This window comes from Parasteatoda tepidariorum, chromosome 2 (assembly GCF_043381705.1).
Source record: "Parasteatoda tepidariorum isolate YZ-2023 chromosome 2, CAS_Ptep_4.0, whole genome shotgun sequence".
Classification (NCBI taxonomy): Eukaryota; Metazoa; Arthropoda; class Arachnida; order Araneae; family Theridiidae; genus Parasteatoda; species Parasteatoda tepidariorum.
The window spans coordinates 20,364,983-20,390,106 of NC_092205.1; the positions used below are offsets into that span (position 1 = coordinate 20,364,983).

Genomic DNA, 25,124 nt, shown 5'->3' on the forward strand with positions numbered 1-25,124 from the left:
TATTTTCTTTTTATTTTTTAAAATCATTTGCTTGTAAGCATGAAGTTTTTCAGTGATATTGGTTCAAGAACCTATGCTCATCTAAATCGCAATTTGGAGAAAACAAAAATCACTGTTGAATTTGTCATAGTGCCATGTTAGACCGTTTCGCGATTGGAATAGACTATCATGTCGATATTTGATATTTCACATGTATTTAAATAACATAAGAGCTGAGTTAAAAAAGCAAACAAAACAATTTACTATTTTGATGTGTGCAAGCAACAGGATTTAGTTATCTTAGTTATTTCATGTCGAAATTGAATAAATAAATAAATATCATAGATTTTCGAACTTACAAATTTATATGGTGGAATCGATTTCGAACAGTTCAAATGGAAAATACTGATCCTAATTTTGTGGGGCCTCCCTGGCCGAGCGGTATCGCCGGTCCAAACGCTCTGTTAAGCGTGGAGGTAGCGGGTTCGAATCCCGCCGTAACCCTGGATGTATTCTTTGTGATGTCTTTCTCTGAATTGTTCTATCTGTATTTTCTACTTGACAATGACTTATAAGCCTATATTGAGCACACAAGTCAGCAAATGTATGTAATTTCAATAAAAAATAGAATTTTGCAGTTCCAATACACTTTTGAAGAGGTTGAATTGATGATAATGAAGAAGTGACGATAACAAATGATCGCGAAGGACTGAGTTTGCAGTTTTCTGAGACTTCAAAACCAAAATTAGGCGGTTCCAACACTTTAGGAGATACTCACATTCGTTAGAGGAAAACTCTTAACGGAAACACTTTCTTCCCCTGGCGATCAAGGAGGCTAACACCAATGAAATTAAAAAATTGTATTTACGAACATGTGAGATTTATAGGTTAGGGACAAGATAACTCACAGTCATTCCCGGAATCAGGGGCGTGATGATTGGCTTCTTGCGTTGCTTGGTAATATTTCACCTAATCTTGCAGTCCCGAAGTGAACTGATCGTAAAGACACAGGTTTTCAGTCGAACACCGCAGTCAAATATCACTGGCTGCAGTCAGTAGGCGGGTGTGTGACCACTTTGACCAGTCTGAGTAGGGACCGAGGGTGCGTGGTATCGATCCTGGACAAACTGTTCTACCGTAAAATGCTCGACTTCGGACGCAGGTCGTCGTACTACCAAAGCAGGGGATTTCTGCAGATTATCAAAATTGCGATGGCATGTCTTCGGATTATCCTCAGGGATGTTTCCCAGACCGTAGCCAATAGCCCATTGTGCAGCTCTAGTGCGAGCTGTCAACCTACCTTATCTTGCAAAAGGATGTTCCTTACTTCAAGTATGGTGTGAATTTGGCAAGCGTATTTCGTAAGCGTAAGCGTGAATTAAGCAATTCGTAAAGACACACGTTTTCAGTCGAACACCGCAGTCAAATATCACTGGCTGCAGTCAGTAAGCGGGTGTGTGACCACTTTGACCAGTCTGAGTAGGGACCGAGGGTGCGCGGTATCGATCCTCGACAAACTGTTCTACCGTAAACAGCTCGACTTCGAGCGCAGAGCGTCGGACTACCAAAGCAGGGGATTTCTGCAGATTATCAAAATTGCGATGGCATGTCTTCGGATTATCCTCAGGGATGTTTCCCAGACCATAGCCAATAGCCCATTGTGCAGCTCTAGTGCGAGCTGTCAACCTACCTTATCTTGCAAAAGGATGTTCCTTACTTCAGGTATAGTGTGAATTTGGCAAGCCCTATTTATGATTTTCGATGTTAAAATGCTGCTTTCAGTCACCTGTTTTCAGTCTTCGAGTATTTGGGGACGTTAAGCAGCATAGTATATGACGGTCAAGAGACTCTCCACCTTAGTACTCTCGCCGTTCTGCCAAAAGCTTTATAGCGTGAAGGTAGCGGGTTCGATTCCTATAGTAACCCTGCTTCTGGATGCATCTTTGTGATGTCCTTCGTACTATGTACTTGTATTATGCTAACTCTTCTTCAACTTTATAAGAGCTTATTAAACATGCTTTGCAATTAGCATAAAAGTCTGCATATATCTTTTGAAATATAACTGATTAAATATTGCGTGGCTTTTGGGGGGCTTCTTGGCCGAGTGGTATTACCGTTCCGCCAAATTTTTTGTGGTGGGAAAAAGGTAGGTTCGAATAGCATCCTAACCATGCATATATCTTTGTGATGTCTTTCTTTAACATGCAATATCTCTTCTTCCACTTGACATAGTTTAAAAAGTCGCTCTATGTATTGAGAATACAAGCCCACATATATATACCATATCTTAACCAATCGACTCAATTTTCAAATTATAAAAATTATAATGCTTTTACTACAACTACTCAGGCAAGAGATTACAGCTGTTAATGTACTTCCCGACTGAGACAGAAAAGGTCTTAGGTCGATGTCTTGAACTCACTATAAAGTCTCAGCTTTTGTGCACCTTAGTGAAAAAAGCTAAACTAGTATACACATTAATTCATTGGTCGTGAGTTTGAGTCTGAGTTAGATGAAAGTTCGGTTTCTATTTCCGTTCTTCTGTAGTTATTAAATTCGTTCTACAGTGATTTCTGATATTTTAGATTGTAAAAAGATGGTGGCAAGTTTGCGCCCTTCGCACTTTCGTTATGCACATTGCATTTAGCCTGCATCCATGCGACGCCCTGTGTGTACGAGAGCTGTAATTAGCCGGCGTCTGTGTTATACCGTCTGAAAACTGGTCCAATCTGCTTCAAGGGGCTAATATTCCATTAACTTAAATTGGATTAATATCACTAAAAGTATATTTGGAATGCACTTAATATGTTTTCTAAGCCAGAAAGACATTTTCCTTTGATTTTTTAGATAGGTGGGAACAATCCTTAGCCGAAAGTGCGTAGTCTACAAAAAACGAAGAATTTAAGTATGAGTGTAAAAATTAATGTGGTTTTGTATGTCGACCCTTTTTTTTAAAATTGATCATACCGAACTAATTTAGATACTTTTCAATTTTCTCAAATGGCATTTATAAATTTTTTTATCTTATAGCTGGCGTTGAACATCCTATCCAATTCGAGTTTACGACTGTCAAAGTTAGAGTTCATAGCTTTGCAATTTTGAACCCAATCTAGAAGACAAGAAAACTTTGAGATCAAGTATTGAGACAAACTTGCCTTTGTGTGGAACTTTTTTATGCAACTAACCAGCATTTGTCGTTACATGGTGAGGAAAACCTCATACGGTTAACCCTATGGCAAGGGGACTAACTCTTGATCCAGCTACCACTGAAGCTATTTCACGTCAGTACTTTGTTTAGTGCGAGCCGGGCGCATATTAATCAGCCATAGCTTTGATTCGAAGCTGGGTCAACTCATTGGAAGGAGGGGTGGGGGATATATCTTCTGAGTCATCACATACTTGAAAAACGTAAAAGCTTATAAGTGAATAGTATAACAGCTTAAATAGAAAAATAAAAGGACTCGAGTAAATTCTGAGTACAAACTCCGGACTTTTGTCAAGATCTGAAATTTTAGACTCCAACCACAAAATTATAAAATTCCTTTGATCAAAAATATTTTCTAATCAAAAATTTCTGCATTCATTCAAAAGTTTTCCTGAAACATAATTTATTTCTTTTTCAGTTTAAAAATTTAACGAATATTAAGGATAGAAAAATTTGTGAAACTTGAAGCATAATTTTTTTTTTATGCTCCTCAACTGTTCATATTTGAAAGATGATAAACAAATTGGACAAATAGTTTTTGCACTGTATTTCAAGGGAATGGAAATGATATGTAATGTTATAGTAATTTATAAGCTTTATTTTTTGCCATGGCTGATTCAACTGATCTTTTAAATTTAGATTTTGAGATTGCTTAATATGGTTAGTGTTATTAAGAAGAGAGTTATGGTACGAGTTTACTGTAGTTAAACTAAATTTTTTTACGAATTTTTTTTTGTGGTCAATGCATTTTCTATGCAATTTAAATCTTAGAAAGAAAAAAACACGTAGCTTATAATTTCATTTATTAAAACGAACGCTGGAATTAGAAAATACCAAACTAAAATCATAAATATTGTTTATGAACAAGAATCGGTTGAGTCATAATCCATTGTTTGCATTAACTTCAGGGTTTTTAGTATCTCAAGTTTTATCTCTCTGTCTTGCATACGCTTATGACGTTTTGCAAAGTAATCTTCAAACACCAAGAAGACGACAGCAAGGACGCAAAAGAAACTTGCCAAGTAAGACCATACTGCTATCTCAGGATCAGACGTCCAAAGGATTTGACCGTAGTAGAAAGTAAGTGCAGCCAACCCAAAATGGAAGGCACAAAGAGCACATCGTTCGTCACGTGGCTTATCCTGTGTTCGTTTGTAATCCATAACCTGAAAAGAAAAAAACCATCACTAATTTCAAGAATAAAGAGTATGGTATTTTCACTTATGTCGCACTAGAGTTGCACAATGGGCTATTGGCGATGGTCTGGGAAACATTTCAGAGGATGATCCGGAGACAACATACATACGTCACAACCGACTGTACAGGGAGGTACCCACACCATCCATCCATAGATCGTAATTTTTATCTGAACCAGAGCATGCTCAATCTCCGATCCAGTACCTCCAAAGGTATTGATTTGTTATGGAACTTTAAGCACTGGGTGACCTCGACAGATTTAGTGTACACCAGACACCGTTTTGTGCATTGGAGTTTTTTGCCGGTAGGGATTGAATTCACGAGCTCTCGGACATGGGCTCAACGTCCTGCTAGCCTGGCTATCCGGCAAGGGAATAAATGATTGATGGCATACATTTCAAAAGTTGTTATACCCAGTCAAATTCAAACGGTGACAGTCCCTCAGTGGATTGATTGTAATTTACTGTTCCCTGTAGACCTCTTTGATCAGCATGCAAAGGAGGCCGATGTTGCGAAGTATAGGTCCTCGTTAAACTGTTCTGCTGTAAAGTGCACACTTCACGCAGATCGTTGGGCTACTAAAACAGGGGAGCCAACAGTGGTTTAAAATTGATGACAGGTCTTTGGATCAACCCCAGAAATACTAGATCCTAGAGCATCAACTCTATTGCGAACGAAATTTTTCCAGACAAATTCTGTTTCACATCCACTGTTTTGAAATTTAATGCTTAGAGAAAAATAAGTCCCGTTAAACCTATAATAATCCACTAACTTCCATATGCGGAAAAAAGGTTTTCAAAATGTAAACAAATTACTAACCCGCTGTGCAATTCTGAGTTTTTGCCACAGTTTGTTTGCATTCTGATACTTTTAAATATTTTTCTGCATTTGAAACTTCAAGGTATACTTTAAGTTTACCAGAACTCAATATTTTCATACTTTAAATCTTTATTTATGAAGGTATAGGCGTATTTGCCTTGAAGGGATTATCTTGTCTTAAGTGTGCTTTTTTACAGTTCTTTCACAGAAGGAAAAAAAGCCCCCGTTTAAGTGCCCTGTACTTGACATTAAGCAGCAATTTTATAAAATTGTAGGTTAAATATATCGTATTACCCTAAAGAATTGTCAGGGGTTTAAGAATCATGAAAAATCACAAATAAAAGAATCATCAATTTGGAGAGATACTTTCCCCCTAAAAGAAAATCCTTAATAATCAACGAATAATTATAGATTTTTGAAATGTTTTAAAAGCCCATAACATTGCACATGTAGTAACTGCTATGTTTAAAAAAATGCATTTCCACAACATTAGATTTTTTTCACATTGGTCTTATTTTTAGAATTAGCATTGTTGCCTTAGCTAAAGATAGGAAAAACTTGACCTAACAAACATGAATAACTCTTAGAAATCTCAAAACATTAAAAAAAAGAGCTTATTATTCGTTAAAAAGCATTGTTTCAAGTAACTGCGGAGTTTTCAAAAAATAGAATTAAAGGTAGTATAATCCAAGAATATAATGACCTTATAAGGAAGCATACCATTCGATTTTTTGGTCAAAACTATGTACTAATCACTTAACCACAGTCAAATACCTAGTTTCCTTTTTTTTTGGATTACTTTTAACGGCTAGGCGAAGAATACCATCTAATTTTGATCCTGAAAAGTTGTAAACGGTCAATGAAGTGGTATCCCAGCTTCAAAATTCTACACCACAAGCAACGTGCATCTTGCAGAGTATACACGCCGCCTGCGTTGTCGTCTGCCAAGATCGAACTCACAACCTCCCGATTTCTACAGGCACTGAAAAACTGATTTAGATCTTTTTTAAGGAAAACACATTTCAATAGTTCATTGAGTGACAGGGAATAGTGGAGATTTGGTCTCCATAATTCCATGACGAACGGCATGATTGCAGCAATGTGGTTGACATTGCGCGCAGTCGGCTTTACTTCTTGATAAATTGGTGCCCATCGATCTGAAATTGGAATTATGTTTTTATTATGAAGAGAATTAAGCAGAGTATATTAAGCCCTTAACATACGCATTTTCCAAGGGAAAGAAAATTATTTTTATGAATAAATAATAATTATAGCATGCAATCCTATATAAATGATAAATATAAATTAAAACAATTCCCTTTCTTAGCCTTCATAGTTATTTTCAATTCTTGATCATATTAGAGTGCGAAAATTACAGCTGCATAAAATACGACCCAGCTCGAAATATGTAGAGTGTGCACAGTTTGGCCTGTTAAGCATGCTCTGAAAAACTCGAGAGCAAACGTTAAGGCTGTTCTTTAATAACTTTTTTTTTTATAAGGAACTCTTTTTAGCTAATAACATGCTGTGTTTAGAATTTTTATTGGCCTGTAACAGTTATTCACAGCTGTTAAGTTAGTCACAGGCGTTAGGTTCGAACTTCAGCTAATTAAGAAAAATTTCTAATATGAAAATGTCAGTAAAAAATACGTTTTGTCTTCAGGTGCTTCATTTTTATAATTTTTGCAAAAAAATTTTATGAAATTGCTAAGACCCCCATATTGTTGTACAGTGTAAAGAATTTCATCAGTGTAGAAAAATTTCGCCAAATTCACGATTTTTAAGAAGTTCAAAAATTTGTAAGCAGTTGAGCTATTTGTAAATTTTAAAACTTAAATCAGATTTGTCCTGCAAGCAAGTAGATATGCTGTGTAACTATTTAAATTCTTAGCCTTTGTTTCGCTTCATTCGAGTAATCCAATAATCATTTGTACGATTCAATATATTCAAAACAAAAACTCCGATTAAATAAATATTAATATAAAGCAAGATTATTTATGAAGATTGCAAACTAATAAAATCACGATAATTAGATTATATGCTTGATGTTATTTTTAAAATGTAATAATCGGCAGAAGATTTATTTTTCATCGTTGTATCAAAAGAAATAACATTATCGGTATACTGCTCGACGAAACTGCGCAATTGTAAATAAAATAATCACCATTTTGAGTTATGAATAAATTACAAAACACGTAAATAACATGTTGACACACTGTCAAGTGGTTATTTAAAAGAATTGCAAACGTGGTCAAATAACATAAGGTTCTCAAAAACACATACAGCTCTGAATCAAATTATTAAGTGTGCAGGATATTTACTTAATGACAGCCCTTAAAATTTTTAGAATTCTTGTCAAAAATGAAGTCTAATAAGCATGCACATTAGGAGGACGGAAAAAAAATACCGGAAAAAGTACCATTAATTATATAAATGTAACGACTGATTCTATTAGGAACGTTGAATCCGAATTTAATGCAATTACTCTTTGGTTCAGTGGAGGTAATTCGCTATAACTATTCGAAAGCAATTAGATAATTTTCAAAAATATATAAAAATATGAAGTTTACAGAAAAGAACCATTCGATTTTACAAATTGATTTGGACTCTTCATACGTTTTAAAATTGCACTAAATTTCACTTATTGTACTGTAATCACTAATTATATTGTAAATTTACATTTCTTTTATTAAAATGAAAAGCTTTCCTCTTTTTTAATATTTTTAACTCAAACGATTGAATATTGACTACTGATTTATAAAAATATATATATTATAAAATTGTATTTTCAGTTCAAAATAGAGTATAAAAAGTTTGATTTAGTGAACTTCAAATTACTTTTGTATCTTAATTTTTTAATAGCCTAATTTTTATCAAATAATTATTTAATTGCATTAAATTCTGATTCAACGGCCCCAATTAAAGCGGACTAAATAGTTAATGAGGTGCTTTTTTCAGTATGCATTTTTTTTTCAGTGCTCTTTTTTCCGATGCTTTGGTTTTAGTAATACACACAGTAGCCTTCACGGGTCAATATGTAACCGAAAAAAGGTACAAAAATACGGTGATGAAATAAAAAGAACATGAATATCAGTCCACTTGCCTAGTGAAACTTAGAGTTTTGAGTAATTGTTTTAAACGCGCAGTCGAACTTGTCTCGCGCAGTCAAGCTCATTGAAAATTTTTTCACCACGCCTTCTTCAGATTTTGGTAGCTCTTAAATATTAAATTGCGGCCTTCAACGTGGTTAACATTTTTGACAAAAAGTTTAAAAATATGCATTAAGGGCTCTCACTACGGAACACCTTGTGGAATTGTAGTGTTGTATTACATGATTATATCTAGAGATGGATGAAATTCGTGAACTGATATACATACAAAAATATTTTTTTGGAAAGAGCTAATAAAAAAGCTTTTAAAGCATTTTAGAATTATTTTGTTTTCATAATAATTACTAAAAAAACATTTAAGGTATCTCTCAATCATACCACATTTGCTATCTTACAGATCAACTCATAATAGACAAATGATGAAAAACAAATATTTCTAAAAGAATAAACTATTTGTTAAAAAAAACGAGATTTTTACTAATAGTTTATTCTATTTGTTAAAGAAAAGATTTGTAAAAAAGGGAAAAACACTGGAAAATGTAAAATCCATGTTACATATTCGAATATTAATTTAACTATTTTAATAATATTAACTTCAATTTTTTTAAAAGAAATATTCGTCTTAAAAACAAAATTTCAATCTAATTNAAAAAAAAAATGATATTCAGAAAATAATAAAAATTCGAAATAGAAACTTAAACGTGGCTTTTCTTTAGTCACATTACTCTCGCTAAAACCTAGTTATTAACCAACTGACTTCATGAAAAAGCTTCGGAAAACATCAATCTCCAATTGAAAACTCCAACTCTAACACTACTACGATCAACACAGTAAGTTTTAAAGTCGACACGTCCGAGCGGACCTTCGATCGATCTCCTGCCTTCAGGCTAGTAACGTGTTAAATTTATGGAAAATATTGTTGACGTTTCCTTAAACCAATTTGCATTATAGAATACTAGCAAGCAAATAATAATATCAAACAATGTGCACGAAATCTTTTTAATTACTGAGTTTAACCTGTTTCTTTGAAACTGATATGACTTTTAAAAAATTTTACGAATGATGGCGAACTTATTTATTAAAAACGAGGTATGGGAAAAACCATTGCAGTTATTCTTGTTTCAACTAAGGTTTGTTTAACGGTACAACATGCATTTACAGGCATGTGGGCCCAATTAAGGCTTATAAACCTTTGTCAAGTGGAAGAGCATATAATACAATATAGAGAAGGATAGCACGAAGATACATTCAGGGTAGCAGCGGGATTTGAACTAGCTACTTACCCGCTTCGCGCAGTTCAACTAAGGGTATGCAATTTATTCAATAGTTGCTACTTGGTGTTTTCACTGACTTATGACACTTACATGCGGCCTTCTTGAGTGAAACTCAAAGCGATGTAATAAGCTGGCAAAATTTTAGAAGGAAGGCACGAAACTTCACTGAATGAAAGTAAATATTTTGTTTAAGTCGCACTAGAGCTGCATAATGGGCTGTTGGCCTGGATTTGATGGATGGGCTTGCCTGGGAAACATCTCTAGAGGTCATCCGAAGACATGTTATCACACTTTTCGTTCCTCTGCAAAGAGGAGCTCATTCGTTCCCTTTCTTCACGGATATTGCATGCATTTGGTGAGTCTTAGCAGAGTCGAGGATCGAACCCAGGACCCTAAGACCGGAGTCAAAATCTCTAACCACTAAGATACTACGGCCCTCATTGAATGAAAGCTATAGTCTTTTTTATATGAAACAAACGGAAGCCTAGCGGTTTCAGGTTAGATTTCAATCATGACGCTGAATATCGGATTTTCATGTTTTAGAGGCTTCCTTCTCCAATATGAGGTCCCGCAGTGGACTGATCGTTAAGACACTGTTCCCAGAAGATCGCAGAAGTCAAGCATCATTGACTGCGGGTGGGTGGCCACATGGATTAGTCTGCGTAAGGACCAAGGGTGTGCGGCATTGGTCCTCGTTAAACTGTTCTACCTTAAAGTGCTCGACTTCGCGTGCAGGTCGTCGGGCTACCGAAGCGGGGGTGCCATCCTCTCGGCAGAGGATCAAAAATTGTGATGGAATGTCTTCGAATCATCCTCAGGAATGTTTCCCAGACCGTCACCAATAGCCCATTGTGCAGCTCTAGTGCGACGTGAATGAACTACAACTACAACCACCAATATGAGCTATATTTTCTTTAATTTGATAGTAGCTTAAAAGCCATAGAGAGCGAGTAGTAGTAATAGTTTATTTACGTTGCACTAGAGCTGCACAATGAGTTATTGGCTTCGGTCTAAGTAACATCCTTGAAGCTGATCGGAAGATATGAAATTGCAGCTCTAGGGAGGGGAGAGCTCCTCCAATTTGGTAGCCAAAGGGTCTGCATGCAAAGTCGAGCACTTTACAGTAGAACAGAGGATTTATACTGCACAACATCGGTTACTTCGCAGACTGATTAAAGTATTCACCCACCCTCACACTGACAGCAGCCATTGATGCTTGATTCCGCTCACACTGACCGCTTGATTAACAATCAAGCATCTCGTGTCTTAATGGACAACGCGATACACAATTGTTAAGACACGATATGAAGGGAATCATGTCTTAACAATCAGTCCACTGCAGGATCAGTAAAAACCGAGATAGAATGAATTACATAAGTTAAAGTTCACATAGATCAGTTTCAGTGCGTTTGGTGCTCTGAAGCATGAAGGTAGTGCGTTTGAACCCACCAAAATTTCCTACGTATCTTCATGCTCTCTTCCTCTTTTTCGGCTAAATGTTTTTACACTCTAAAAACAACCCAACAACTTTAAAGTCACTTTATTTAATTTTATCTCCAATGTTGAACTGTTATCACGTGAATAAACATACCGAAAAATTCATGTGCAATTAAAAAAAAGAAAGACTTCGAACAACTTTTTATATGAAATTCAGAATTTCATGTACTAGGACTTAGTCTTAATGGAGGTTTGAGAGGTAAACTTAAATATGCTAATCCCTTAATTATTTAAGTTATGAAATCAGACACAAAACATTACTGAATAAACATTCCTTTTTTTCTATTGATTTGAATTTTGGACCCTCAAAATATAGGGGGTAGCCGGAATCTGAAAAATATCGTCCCAATAGATTGGTCAAGATAGCGGTCCAAACTATTATGACCATTTACAGCTAATTTAACTTTCACCATTTCTCGGGAATTTTTCATGTGAATCGAAAACTTTTTGCACACAATTATAGAATTCGCTTAGCCGAAGGTATGCAAGAAATAACTTTTAATAATTATTTGTTATTTTTATTATTTTACTTAATTGCAGTCGAAAGAGATTTGAATCGTAATACATACAAATTTTTACGCAGTTCAAAGAATGCAATATTAAAAAGTAAAACGCATAATTTGAACGAAAGCGGTCGAATAGTGAGTGCTTGAAGAATCGAATTTTAAATAAGTTGTATTTTTAAAAGTCGATTTCCCTTGAGCATTTTCCCTCGTGAAATCACTTTCTTAATAATTATGTAAAAATTTGCGAACCTTACAATTCAAAACCTTTTCAATCATTGTTGAATAAAGGATAAAATATAATTATTATTTCTGCATGCATTATATTTGGACAAACAAATTTTATAATTCTGTTCAAAAATATTTTGATTCGCTTAAAAGTTCCCGGAATATTGTATAACATGCAAAAATAAAAATTAACAAAAAGAGGTCAAAGATTTGGACCGCTTTCCTGATCGAACTATCGGGACCATATTTTCCATATTACGGCTACACCGTATATTATCAGAGTCAGATATCCGAATCTGTCGGAAAAAAAGGTATGCTTTTGTGTCTGATTTCGTAACTTCAAAATATCGTCTGAACTAAATGATCAGCATATTTGAGATCACCCCTCAAGTCATTAAGATCGGGTCCTAGTGCTGGAATATCCGTTCATTAGTTCAAAAATTATTCAGGGGATTCATCTTTCACACTGTACATTAAGGGTGTGCAAATTAGTATTGAAGTGAGAAAAAACAGATAAAGCTATCGTAATCAGACAAACCACAATGGAAAAAAGTGTGGGTGTGTAGAGCATAAAGAACCAGGTTGATTGAAGGTTGAAACTTGGTGTTTCTAATAATCATCGAACAACCTTTTGTTTTTCTCAATCAAACAGGTTTTGTTATTTGATACGACAGCTTTTCTAAAAATGTCATTTGTCGGATTCTGATAGCGCTGTTGTATTTCCTTCGATTTTTTATTAAATTGCAACACCCGATTTGCCCTCCTTAGTCTTCATTTCTGATTTTAAAAGTATACATTAAGGATGGTCTTTACGGAACACCCTGTGCGTAGCTAGAGAGTTAAAACGCCAACCTTCATCTATCATACTGTATCTCAAAATTGAATCAAGTTAGCATGTCTTGTATACTAGTGAATTGATGTTTAATAATCGTAGGGGTAGTTACGCCACAATACTCCCAGGCCATAAATTTATTAGGGATCGAATTAGATGTACGGATACCCCTAGTTGCTGTATTTGCGAAAACCCAGGATAGCTAGATTAAGGTCACTGGATTTTGAGCTTTAGCCATGAGAGCTGTATTAGGTTCATGGTTATGCATGAGGAATCTCCTGTGTTGCTATTAGCAGTCGAGTGTGGACAGAAACCCATTGTGTGTAAATGAGACTGAGAAGCAACAGCGCGAGGAGTTCGATGACGCAGTCACAAATAGCAAGACAATTATTCAATGTGAACCATACATCGAAGTAGTCGTCATATCACGTTCGCAGGTCATCTATGTGGGGAAAGACCATTAGTCAATGCCAGCCTTCATCTATCAAGAGGTAATTCAAGATTGAATCAAGTTAGCATGTCTTATATACTAGTGAATTGATGCTTAATAATAGTAGTGGTAGTAACCACATACTAGCATGAATGGCGTTGAAAATTTTTTTAATGAGTTTTTAAAATTAATGTACAGTTTAGACTAAGTCCTCTTTGTAACCAGCTGTGTGACTGAATCATTAGAAAAATTCAAATTACTGTTAAATGGATAGTAAAATTAAATTTTAATTTTTTGCCTTTTATATCTTTATTATTAATATTATTTTATTCGTCTACATGTTTTCATTACAGCTTCCAACTGCTTCATTCATGAATTATAACGCCAAAAGTTAACTAAATATCCAACGTAAGTATTTTGCTTCTTATTTGCTGTAATACAAGTAAGAGTTTGGATGCTTTCGCAAGAATATTTTAGCAATTAGCACCTTCAGAATCTTTTAAGACGTATACTCAGCCCATTCTCTGCAGAGAATTGAGATTGATTCATTGTAACTTCGTTAAGCTGAGTTACACGACCCACGGGATGCTAAATCTCTCTGTTACCTATGAGACCATCGATTACAACCATGTTAAGATCGATTAAAGTCAGTTGAAATGATACAACTATTAACATAAAAACTGAAGCCATTCTTCTCGGCAATATCCATAATTTGAAACAAAAAATGTAAACAAAGATATTAAATTTATTTCATAGGAAGCTAAATTAAAGATAAATGCATTAAAGGAATGATTTAAAACTGCAGCGTGATGAAATTTAGTTTCTGGATCTAAAACAACAGCAATGAAACAAAGTTTTTCATACATATATCATAAGTGCTCAACTGCTCAACTTTCATCATCAATATTTCTACAGCTCCTCCAAGTCAAAAATGATTCTATCATTATGTAGCCACCACCAAATATATAGGAATAGATCTCGACGCTGGATAGGGTAAATGGTGTAGGAGGTTGGCGAAAGCAGTTTCGTATGGCAGAAATTAAGCCTAAAGAAAAGACTACAGCAGCCACCGTTCCACTTCTGATAGCTTTTTTGCGTTCCATGACTGCAAAGATAGAAAATCATTAAAAAAATAGGATTATATAAAAGTTAGTAATATTTCAGATCTACACTTAATTTTTTTTTATTTATTTGACAAAAAATGCATTTTTCAAAAAAAAAAAATCACTTTTGTTATTAAATTGTTAACTTTTAATACTCATTCCTGAATGTCGTATCATTCATGCGTTTAAAATTCTTAACTAGATAGTTCAATTATAAACAATCTACAGAATAAACAAGTAGTCGCGCTCTTAACAAGGTTTTTCGAAACTCTTTCGCCTAGGAAAGTGAAACAAAACGTAGTTCAAGTGCCTTACACTTGAAACAAAGATAAAATTTCAAATCTTATTGCCATCTTGACGTGAAGGTCATTTGGGTATTAGAATGGCTAAACATACATTTTTAAAAGCTACTAATTTTTTTAAAAATCGCCAATTTGGCAACATTTTTCCACCTGGATGAAAATTATGAAAATCATTGCCTTATTCATATTTTTTGCAGTACTGGAGTAAATTTTTAAGTATTAAGAGGAAATTAGACCACAAACGTTTTACATTTTCACAAAACAGTGGTTTTTTTTTCCATTCTGATGTTTTGCGCCATTTTCAGAATAAGCATTGAGAGTGCTAGCTAAAGATAGGTTCAACTTGACTCAACAGTCATGAGTGACTGCTGCAAATTCACATAAGGTACGAAAATGGTATATTATTCACAGAAAGAACGTCATTTCCTGCGACTTCGTATGTTTAACACGTTTGCGGCCGAACTTGCGACAGAGCGTGATGGTCATTAGAACAGCATTCTTAACACGCTTTCGTGCCAGTGCACTGTGGGCCAGAAAACCATGATCTTTGGCCGAAAGTCAAAAATTAAATTTTCGACTGAAATATTTGTAGGCAGTTTTAATATAGCTCAAACTAAGTATTTATAATCATTCCAAACATTATAGCATACTGTTTGGACCGACGAGAGTACAATGTAATGAAAAATATGTTTAAAAAATTTTTTTCGCTTTACGTAACTTTTAAATTTTTACTTCAGAAATATATATAGGAATTTCACCTTACTGCTACATTATTATCAGAGTAATTAGTCTGAAATTATAGTACAATTTTTCAATTTGTTGGATTAGTTAATGCTCTTGACAAACTTATAGTTAATATCTTATCATTTGACATTTTACAATGTTTGAATGACTTTCGAAACTTAGTTCCAAAAAGTTCTACGAGGTAATTAGCTAAACTTTTTTTTGTTGTCTTCTTTGATGTTTTTTCTTCCGAAAAAACCTGCCCCATTTTGCCCGTATTGCAAAGGTGAACTAAATATACCGAAATACAAAAATTAGGCTTTTTTTTCATGTTTTCGCATTAGTTTGTAATATTACTTCGGAAATATAATCTGGTTTTCATTTTTAATATAAAATTACGAAAATTATTATATTTTCATATTTCATATTTAATTATTTAAACGTACAATATTATTTTTTTTATTTTTGCTCGCCATATTTCAGCAGCCATTTTTGGGGGGGGGGGTATTTTTTGTGTATTTCAAAATTTCAACTATGAATTCAATTTACCTGCACATAAAAATCCGTAAATAAAAACCTCCAAATTTTGAAACAAATTTTATCGAAATACTAATTTTGGCCACGAATACTTGGATGCTGGCCCACTGTGCAGTGAGTGATAGTTATTAAAAAAGCATCGCTTGGTCGCTGCCTATCTCCCTCCAGTGCGTGATAGTTACAAGAACAGCAACCCTATTGTATATATTTGAAATAAAAAAGAATCCAAAAAGAATATACGATATCTTTCTAATCACTAGTGAGGAAGGAGAAATGAAAAGCATCAAAATATGATTGATTGAAGAAGGAAGCAGACACAGGTAGACAGAGTAACATTAAAACACCAAATATTACCTGGCGATCACACTGATTTTAGTATTTATCATTCCTTTGATTCGACAGAATTTGATAGCATTTTTGTTTTTCTTAGCTTAATCATTAATATGAATTTGACACTCATACTTATGTAGATTTTTTTTGACATGAGTCAAAAGCAAAAATAGATTACGTCAAAGGCAAAAATAGATTGTTTAAGCGAATTTATTAACCGATATATTGATTAACCGATTGCAATTTACAGAAGCAATTTCTCGCTTTCGGACTCATTTCTCTGTTTGATGTGCATAATATCTGAAATTTTATACTGCTGTTTTCATTTTATAATGTTACAATATTTTTAATTAAATTTTCTATAAATGAGTGAAAATGTTGTTGTTGTTGTAGTTACTTTACGTCGCACTAGAGCTGCACAATGGGCTATTGGCGACGGTCTGGGAAACATCCCTGAGGATGATCCGAAGACAAGCCATCACAATTTTGATCCTCTGCAGAGGGGATGACACCCCTGCTTCGGTAGCCCAACGACCTGCACGCGAAGTAGAGCACTTTACGGTAGAACAGTTTAACGAGGAGTAATACCGCACACCCTCGGTTCCTACGCAGACTGATCCGAATGAAAATGTACAAAAGTTTAAAAATAAAATAAATTCTTATCTACAGTAAGCTATTTTCTTTTGAAATAACTTTCTCGTTATTTCGTCATTTAGACCGGGAAATAAACATCTGATGGTAAGCAACCTTGAATATCAACAATACTACGTTTGTTGTTAGTTTAAGAAATATCTGCCTGAATTATATAAATTCCTTACATTATTTTCAAGTCTAATAATCAACTATCCAGGCGACTGAAGTATATCCATACTTTTACTCTGTTGCAGATTGTGGAATATTAATTGTATTTTAGACAAGAAAATAAAAGATTTGAAAAAAAAAAAAAACTTTCAGATTTTTTGACGGTAAATATTTTATAAGTTTTTGATAAAATGAAATTTTATGTCGTCGATTGGATAACACTCTCTACAAGATTCCCTTTTTTAACATGTTCCATGATTTTTTTTAAAAAATTAAGTTATAAAATATACGTAAAAATTGTTAATTGCTTACAACTTATAAATATCTTACGGTGCGTTCTGAAAAATGGGAGCCATTGTGAAAAAAACTAGCATTAAATTAAGCGTTTTTTTTCAAATCAGAATCAGAGACAGTTGTAGTTCAAGAACAAGTGATAGTCTGACGGTGCGAGGTCAGGTCTGCATGACGGATCATCGAACGGCTCCCAAACCAAACTGTGGAATAAGATTTTGAGGAACACCAACAAAATGGGATGTGCGTTATCCTATGCCTTAACTGAACAATCCTTGCCGCGGTGGCTTAGGGGACCGAGCGTTTGATTCCCAATGAGGTTTCCTTAGTTCGAATCCCAACGGTGGTTGATTGATACGAACTCTTGCTTCTGAATCGCACCAACCACAGTGCCGACGTAAAATATCTTCAGTGGTAGACGGATCATGGGCTGGAAACTCTTTACCGTCGAACTAAACGGGATTTCGTTGTTTTCCCTTCTGTATGAAACTAACACAAAATCTGGTTAGATTCATCAAAAAGTAAAGTCCGCCACGAATGATAATTGATCCCCAATGCTTGATCCAGGTATTCTCTTGCCTTCTGGGTTGGGTTCAAAATTGCAAGGATACGGAGCTTAACTTTGATAGACGTAAACTCAAAAAATTGGGTCGATGGTTCAACGCCGGTTAAAGAATAAAATAATTGCGCATTCTACGCCTTTTATTTTGAATCTGACGCAATGCTTCACAATATCGTATTGAATTTATTCACCGTTTTCAGTAATTTTCAGTCGGTGGCTTCCGCAGTCGTCTTAAACATTTTGAATGCTTGTAATGCATGTAAATTCTACACAATCAGATAATAATGGTGTAAGTGCACAAACAATCAACCAGAGTTCAAGTTGATACATGTTTCATAATTTTGTTGTTTAATGATCAAATAAAAATGTGAGATAAGCATTTAAAATCAAATAAATGTCATTTAATGCTGAACTTACCTATAAAAAGTTCAATAGATTAGAAATCCATTTAAATTAGCAAACAATACTCCATACCTCATACACACAAATGATGGAGTTTATGGCGATGTTTTTACTTTTTTTAATTCGTTTCTGGCTGCTTATTTTCACCTGGCCCACTTAACAGAACTTGCACCTACGTAACCGTGGAGTATCGTCCTTCCGAAAATACTCTGAAGTATGCAGATAACGACTTCGAATCTCACCGTAATCCATATTTGCACTGTCTTGCTCTAATTTGTGTTCACTGTTCTTCAATTTGATAAGAGTTTAAGAGACATTTTCTGCATTGTGCATATGTGAATAAACAAAAAAAATTGTGGCTGAGGGGTATCGATCTTCCGCTAAAAGCCCTGAAGCGTAGGTAGGTAGGTACTTTATTTAAGTCTCAAAACGGGTTATTGGCGACGGTTTGGGAAACATCCCTGAAGATGATCCGAAGACATTCTATCGCAATTTTGATCCTATGTAGAGGGAATGGCTCCCCTGCTTTGGTAACCCGACTACTGAACGCGAAACTGAGAACTTTAAGGTAGAACCGTTAAACGAGGACCGATGCCATGTTCCCTCGGTTCCTAAGCTGGCTGATCAAAGTGGTCATCTACCAACTTACTGACCGCAGTCAGTGATGCTTGACTTGTTCTACTGGGAACCGTGTCTTTTCGTCCACTGCGGGACCCTGAAATGCTGCAAACTGCCCCAGGTACCTAGTATCGGGATCAGAAGCTATTTTTTATACATTTAGTATATGTTTGAGAACTTTTCAACTCAATTGATAGTTTGGTTTAACTTTGACCTCCGATGAAGTTGACCTTATTTCAATTTAGAACTCGTAAGTTCTTAATTTTGTAGGCTTCAGATGCTTCAATGATTTTGAGGCATGAACCTGTGGGCTTTTTCTATCTCATCTATCCGGCTGGACAAGAGAGGAAAATCCAGATCCGTAACAGAGAAGCCTGCAGGTTCATGCTCTCAAGTCATTGACAAGCAAGCGATTTAGAGTTTAATTGAGGTAGAACTAACCTATATTTTTGGTTCTATTTGCTGTATTTATGTGTGAGAGCTTGTATTTTACTTGTTTTTAATGTTTCGGTAAATTCAAAACATGAAACTTACGAAGGCTTCCTTATGTGACACAATATGTCATTGTTACGTAATATCTAGCAGAAGTAAATTTCGTGTAGCATAATCAATTTATAAAATGTTTTGGGAAATACAGTAAGCAAAAAATGGAGCCGAACCTTTTCTCCTTATCAATTGAATTTGTTCCTTATAATTAGTTAATTATCTTACGAACGGTCCAGCAGTGGACTGATCGTTAAGACACGGTTCCCAGCAGATCACCGAAGTCAAACATCACTGGCTGCGGTCAGTGTGTGGGTGGGTGACCACTTGGATCAGTCTGCGTAGGGACCGAGGGTGTGCGGTATTGGTCCTCGTTAAACTGTTCTACCTTAAAGTGCTCGATTTCACGTGCAGGTCGTCGGGCTACCGACGTGGGGGTGTCTTCCCTTCTGAAGAGGATAAAAATTGTGATGGCATGTCTTCGGATCATCCTCAGGGATGTTTCCCAGACCGTCGCCAATAGCCCATCATGCAGTTCTAGTGCGACGTAAATGAACTACAACAACAACAATCTTACGGACGACAGCGAGTATTAACTTCTTGGTGTACAGCGTTGTCATTAATTATATTATAACGCTCATCATTTGATGAAGATTTTTCAGTTGTAATTTATACTTTTGCTCGAAAGTAGCATTAAGTTTCCAGTTGAAAGATCAAGTTTGGATGAGATCCTCCTACTTTACTGCAATTTCGATCGGTGGAGTTTATATCTAAAAATGTTTTCAATCTTGTAAGTATGTTCAGAAACTTATAAGAACTAGGTATCGTATGTTGTTAATTCTACTGTAACTTAGTAAAGAAATATTTACAATTAATATAGTTTCATATTATATGAAATTGTTTTTAAATAAGTTTGACTTAAAAGTTTTCTATACATTACACTACCAAATTAATATGCTTTTAAATAAAATGAATCTTGATAATTGGTTTACTGAAATATGATTACTATTCTGTACATAAAATAAATTAGTAAGAAGATAAAATATTAGTAAGAACTTTTATGCTTTGTTATTTATGGTTAAATTATTGACATACACATATGATTCAGTTACAGTAATATTATATTCATTATTTCTGTAACCGGATAGCTATGCATTTTTGGAAAGAAGAACTTAGTGGAAGAGCATGCTAAATCACATTTTAATATAAAATTGTAATTTTAATATGTATTTAATCAGTAAGAAATTATTAATAGAACATCAGTTTTCCTTGAAACCTACTTAAAAACTTAATGTTCTTTTCAAATGTGGGGCATAATGCTTTGAGATTTTCGAAATTTGAATATTAAATATAATTTACGCTGTTCTTCCACTTTGTCGAGAATACTAAATAATTATTTTTATCTTTTAAAAATATACTCTATTGCTAACCAATCATTCAAGTCTAGAATGTCTCACCCCAATGCTGCTATTTTCAAAATGGATGGAAAAAGGAACTTAAACGTCTCTAGCACTCAAATATAAACATATGATACTGTTATTCCACTAAGATTTTCGAATAAAACACTTGGTGGAAGAACACGCAAAATTATTTTTAATTTTAGAGATAATAATTTTTAAATAACTACAATCACCAGAAAATATTTTATAAAATGTTTTTTATTAAAAAATACATTTCTACAAGNCTTGGTAGAAGAACACGCAAAATTATTTTTAATTTTAGAGATAATAATTTTTAAATAACTACAATCACCAGAAAATATTTTATAAAATGTTTTTTATTAAAAAATACATTTTTAAAAAATTGGTTTTTTTCTTAATTCAGTGTTTTTAATTATGTGTACTTGAATATTTTGAAATATCATTTAAATTGTTCATCTATTGAGTTAGTTTTCTGAAGCGTTGAGTGAAAGAACATGATAAATTACATTTTAATTTAAATTCCAAATAATCAACTTTAGCATGTATAGAATTTCCAGGATATATAATTTATATAACACCTTTCTTCATTGAAAATCTCGTTTGAATCCTAAGATAAATTAATCTTAAACTTTTAATGTTTTTAACTTTGTAAATTCAAATCTTTTAGTATGACATCTACCATGTTCTTTTCTTAAAATCTTAACAAGAATGTTTTAAATGATAATATGCGAAAAGAAAGAGAAATTTTGAGCATAAAATGCAGTTTTGATTAGGTGTTAAGATAGAACGTAATGGAAAAATTGTTTCCTAAACTGGCAGTTTTGACATATTTTATGAAGTTAATGTTATTAAAGTTACTGAAATGTCAACTTTTTAAGTTTATAAAATTCTGAAAATGTACTTTTTAATGATTTCCCAAAAAGTTAATCTTAAAAAATAAATTTCACAATTTGTCTTCTGAAGAAAATAAACAACAAAAAACCCTGCTTTGATGAAAAATGTTGCCTAATTTCGCCATTCTTAATTGCTGTAAAAGTCATTGTAATGGAAATGTTTTTTAATTTATTGTTCAGAAAAATGTAAAATTGCTCTCTATACTATTGACAAGTACCCTTAAATATTTTTCGTTAAGGAACTTTGACAGCCTTTCGTATTTTATAAACTGATTTAATTTTGTAAAAAATAATGCAGTCATAGAAAGGTTTAAATAAAATTTTTAAAATGCTTGAAAATTTAAAAATATATACAAGTAACTTTTATAATTAATAGGGTTCTTCGTACAAATGAGTGAATGTATGAGGTTTTTCTTGTAAATAAATGAATGCATAAAGTTCTTACTACTGAATGAAGGCATTTTTTTACATACAAATCTTGAGTTCTTTTTACAAATGAATGAATGAGGTCCTCCTTGCAAATGAATGTATGTGGTCCCCCTTGCGAATCAATGTATGAGGTCCTCCTTACAAATGAATGAAAACAATTCTTACAAATCATTATGTGATATATGATCCCAGGATGTTCATCTCAACTTTGACCCCAAGAGTTTCTTAGCTATTGTTCTTTTCTATTTTCCCTTTTTTCTTCTAGACTCAGTTTATTACACCATGTAAGCTGATGTTATAAATGGCTGACAAAATGTTGATGAAATTAAATTTTAGAATCAACCAACTATACTTATGGTAGTATTTCAAATTGCATCTTGGTTTGTATATGGATTAGATACAAAAATTGCCCTAAAATCTTGAACCAGACGCAAGTACGGCAACAACTTTAAACGATTATAAAAAAATTGACTAGTACCTATCCTGTAAATACTCCCTAGTAGTTAATATCTAATAATCATTGAATTTTGTATAAAAACATGCTTAATTATCTTTTTAATTTCGCGTAACCCCATTTGTCGAACTTTCCTTGGTGCTAATCTTATAACACTCAAACTCTGTCGCACTTAGGTAAATAGGTTACTGCTTCCAACCATTTTAGTTTGATTGTTGTGCCATATTGCTAATTTTAATGTTTACTTATTGAGCTTCTTACTCTATTTCATAGGTCTGATCTGATACTGCCTATTTGTTGCAAATTCAATAACTTTGCTCCTCTTGCGTTTATGCTGGCTTTCTTCCTAGCTCTATCTGTCGGTCAAGTCAGATCCTGTGGAGAAGAACGCTTTAGAATCATCCTCTTGATTCAATCACTTGTACCACTACTTAGTCTAATCAACGCAGCCATGGCTGATCAGAGTCTTGTATCAAAGGCTTACATCATTTTCTTCATCATTAGTCAGGCACCTTCTGCTTATAAGAACTGGGCATTTGCGAACAGATTTCTCTTCCACTTTGTGCACCTTTCCTGTTTTTTTCTACTGCAAGATCATCTGGTGGACAGCAAGTGGTTTTCAGATCAAGACTCGTTGATGATCAAAAGTGTTTTTAACCGGACACTTTCTAGTTAAACAGGAAGCTTTTCTTGTTAAACTGTGAAATTTAGTGAAATTCATAATATATGTAAATCGTGTTATTAACCTTTTTTAATAGATTTAATTGAATTTTTATCATTATATTAAGAAATGTTACTTCCTTAAATTGAGTATTGCAAAGATTTTTGGCTATAAAGTGGTTTTATTAAAAGCTGTTCTTGGGATGATTCGTACCATTTCTTATGTATGTGGTTTAAAGCAAACTAGAGTGCTGTACCTCCTGCGCGCTGCTGCTTATTAACCTACAAATTGCGTTGCGCTTTTATCAGGACTACGAATAGTCAAAAATATTGGTTTGAAAAGAAATTTCTGAAAGATCCATAATAGATTGATTATTGACGAAAAGTTTTTTGTTTAATAGGATATGTAATTATGAAAATTAATGCAAGACAGCCCACCGTTAGTAAATGTCTACACGAGGTTAAAAAAAAGCTAAGTATGTGATAAATAAATTAGTAAAAAAAACATTAATTTTTGATAAGTGTTCTTTCTAAAATTTACGATGATTCTAGATGCATATAATTATGCATTTGCTATCTTTATCGAAACAGAATTATATATGATAGTAATTTCATATGATCATAACTTCATACCTCATTCGATCTTCATATTCACATATGCATGAATATAAAATATTATATATTTAGAAATATATTGAAAAAGAAATTTAGTAAATTGGACAAATTCTTTTAGCCAAATTTGTCACACTATGAATAAGATGCTACAAGATTTCGATTCTAAACGTTTTACTTCCCTAAGAAATGAGATTTGGCACCACAATCAAGGTAACTGCGATATACCAGGAACCGAAAAAGGGATCATATTTGCCCTTTAATTACGTGTCGTGAAAAATGAAGAGGCTGCAAAATGTCTTTAGTAATTTGTTTCTGTCTAATAGTTTGTGTAATGAAAAACTGCATAATTTAGGCGTGATATCCATCAGAAATAACAAATTAAAATGCTAAAAGAATAAAATGAGTTTCACACTAAAAGTTTTCCGTCAAATCTCGTTTTTCTTCACGTTTTTTTATTTCGTAATTTATAATTTTCTCAAAAACTTCAATGGGATACTTACAAGTAACCTAGTGTCGTTTTCTCTATCTTGATTAGTTGTTGAAACCTGACATTTGTTTACGTTAGCAACTGTTCTTTCCATTCAATTTCGAACAAGCAAGGTTGCCAAATATCTATTTTTTAAGTAACCCCATATTCCATATTCTTTTACAAAGATTCTTTCTCAAAAATTTCAATTCGGTTAATATATATTTCTTAACACAAGGACAGACATGAAGCTATGCAGAACATAAACAGATTAATTTTGCATCGAAAATGTCGGGTATACAAAGCAAAAATATATCATGGTTACAATAAAATACATAAACAAATAATAAATCTAAGTTAGGTAAAAGACATAGACGAAAAAGAGTTATATTTCAATAAAGTCAATGTGCGATATGGCGCTGAATTTAATTAACTTCACGTTAATTAACATTCTAACTTGTGTGGAGAAACTAAGCGCAGCTCTAACGCGCCATTTCGCTTAAAACCTATCAGTTGCCGCTGACGTCATAGGTCACATGTGTGGGTATCTGTTGTCGTAGATAAGTACCCAATTGTGAGGTATAGTTCGTTCACCAGAAGTTGAGACTTGGCTCCACCTCCTGGGACGCAGAGTTCATTTCAGCGCGGGAGTTAGAAGAGAAACATCTCCGTTGTTGAAATTGAGACAACCCTTAATTTGCGCCAAACACAAAAAGTGAATTATTTTTCAGTCATTACTTTGCTTTATCATCTGCTATTATACCTTTTGTCACACTTGCTAATTAAATGTAGTTTAAATTTAAAAACTGTTGTTCTCCCAGCGAAATGGCTCATAAAGGACAAACTATTCACTCAAAAGAAAGAAATATCATAAGAAATGGTGCAAAATATAATCAAATTTATGAAATATTTATTGTTAAAAAAATGCACATAAAGTTTGCCAAATAAATATTTTTGCCA

The 25,124-nt window shown here is 33.8% G+C and overlaps 2 long non-coding RNA genes across 2 annotated transcripts; one reads left to right on the plus strand and one right to left on the minus strand.

The window, feature by feature from the left end:
• Window positions 1-13,801: 13,801 nt before the first annotated feature.
• Window positions 13,802-19,146, minus strand: LOC107438494 (uncharacterized). Its single transcript, XR_001583380.3, has 2 exons — window positions 18,141-19,146; window positions 13,802-14,179 (listed from the first exon to the last, which is right to left on the minus strand). It is a non-coding gene; the product is annotated as an uncharacterized lncRNA (long non-coding RNA).
• A 639-nt stretch (window positions 19,147-19,785) lies between these two features.
• Window positions 19,786-23,287, plus strand: LOC107438495 (uncharacterized). The gene is made up of 2 exons (XR_011636099.1): window positions 19,786-20,016; window positions 22,697-23,287. It is a non-coding gene; the product is annotated as an uncharacterized lncRNA (long non-coding RNA).
• The last annotated feature ends 1,837 nt before the right edge of the window (window positions 23,288-25,124 follow it).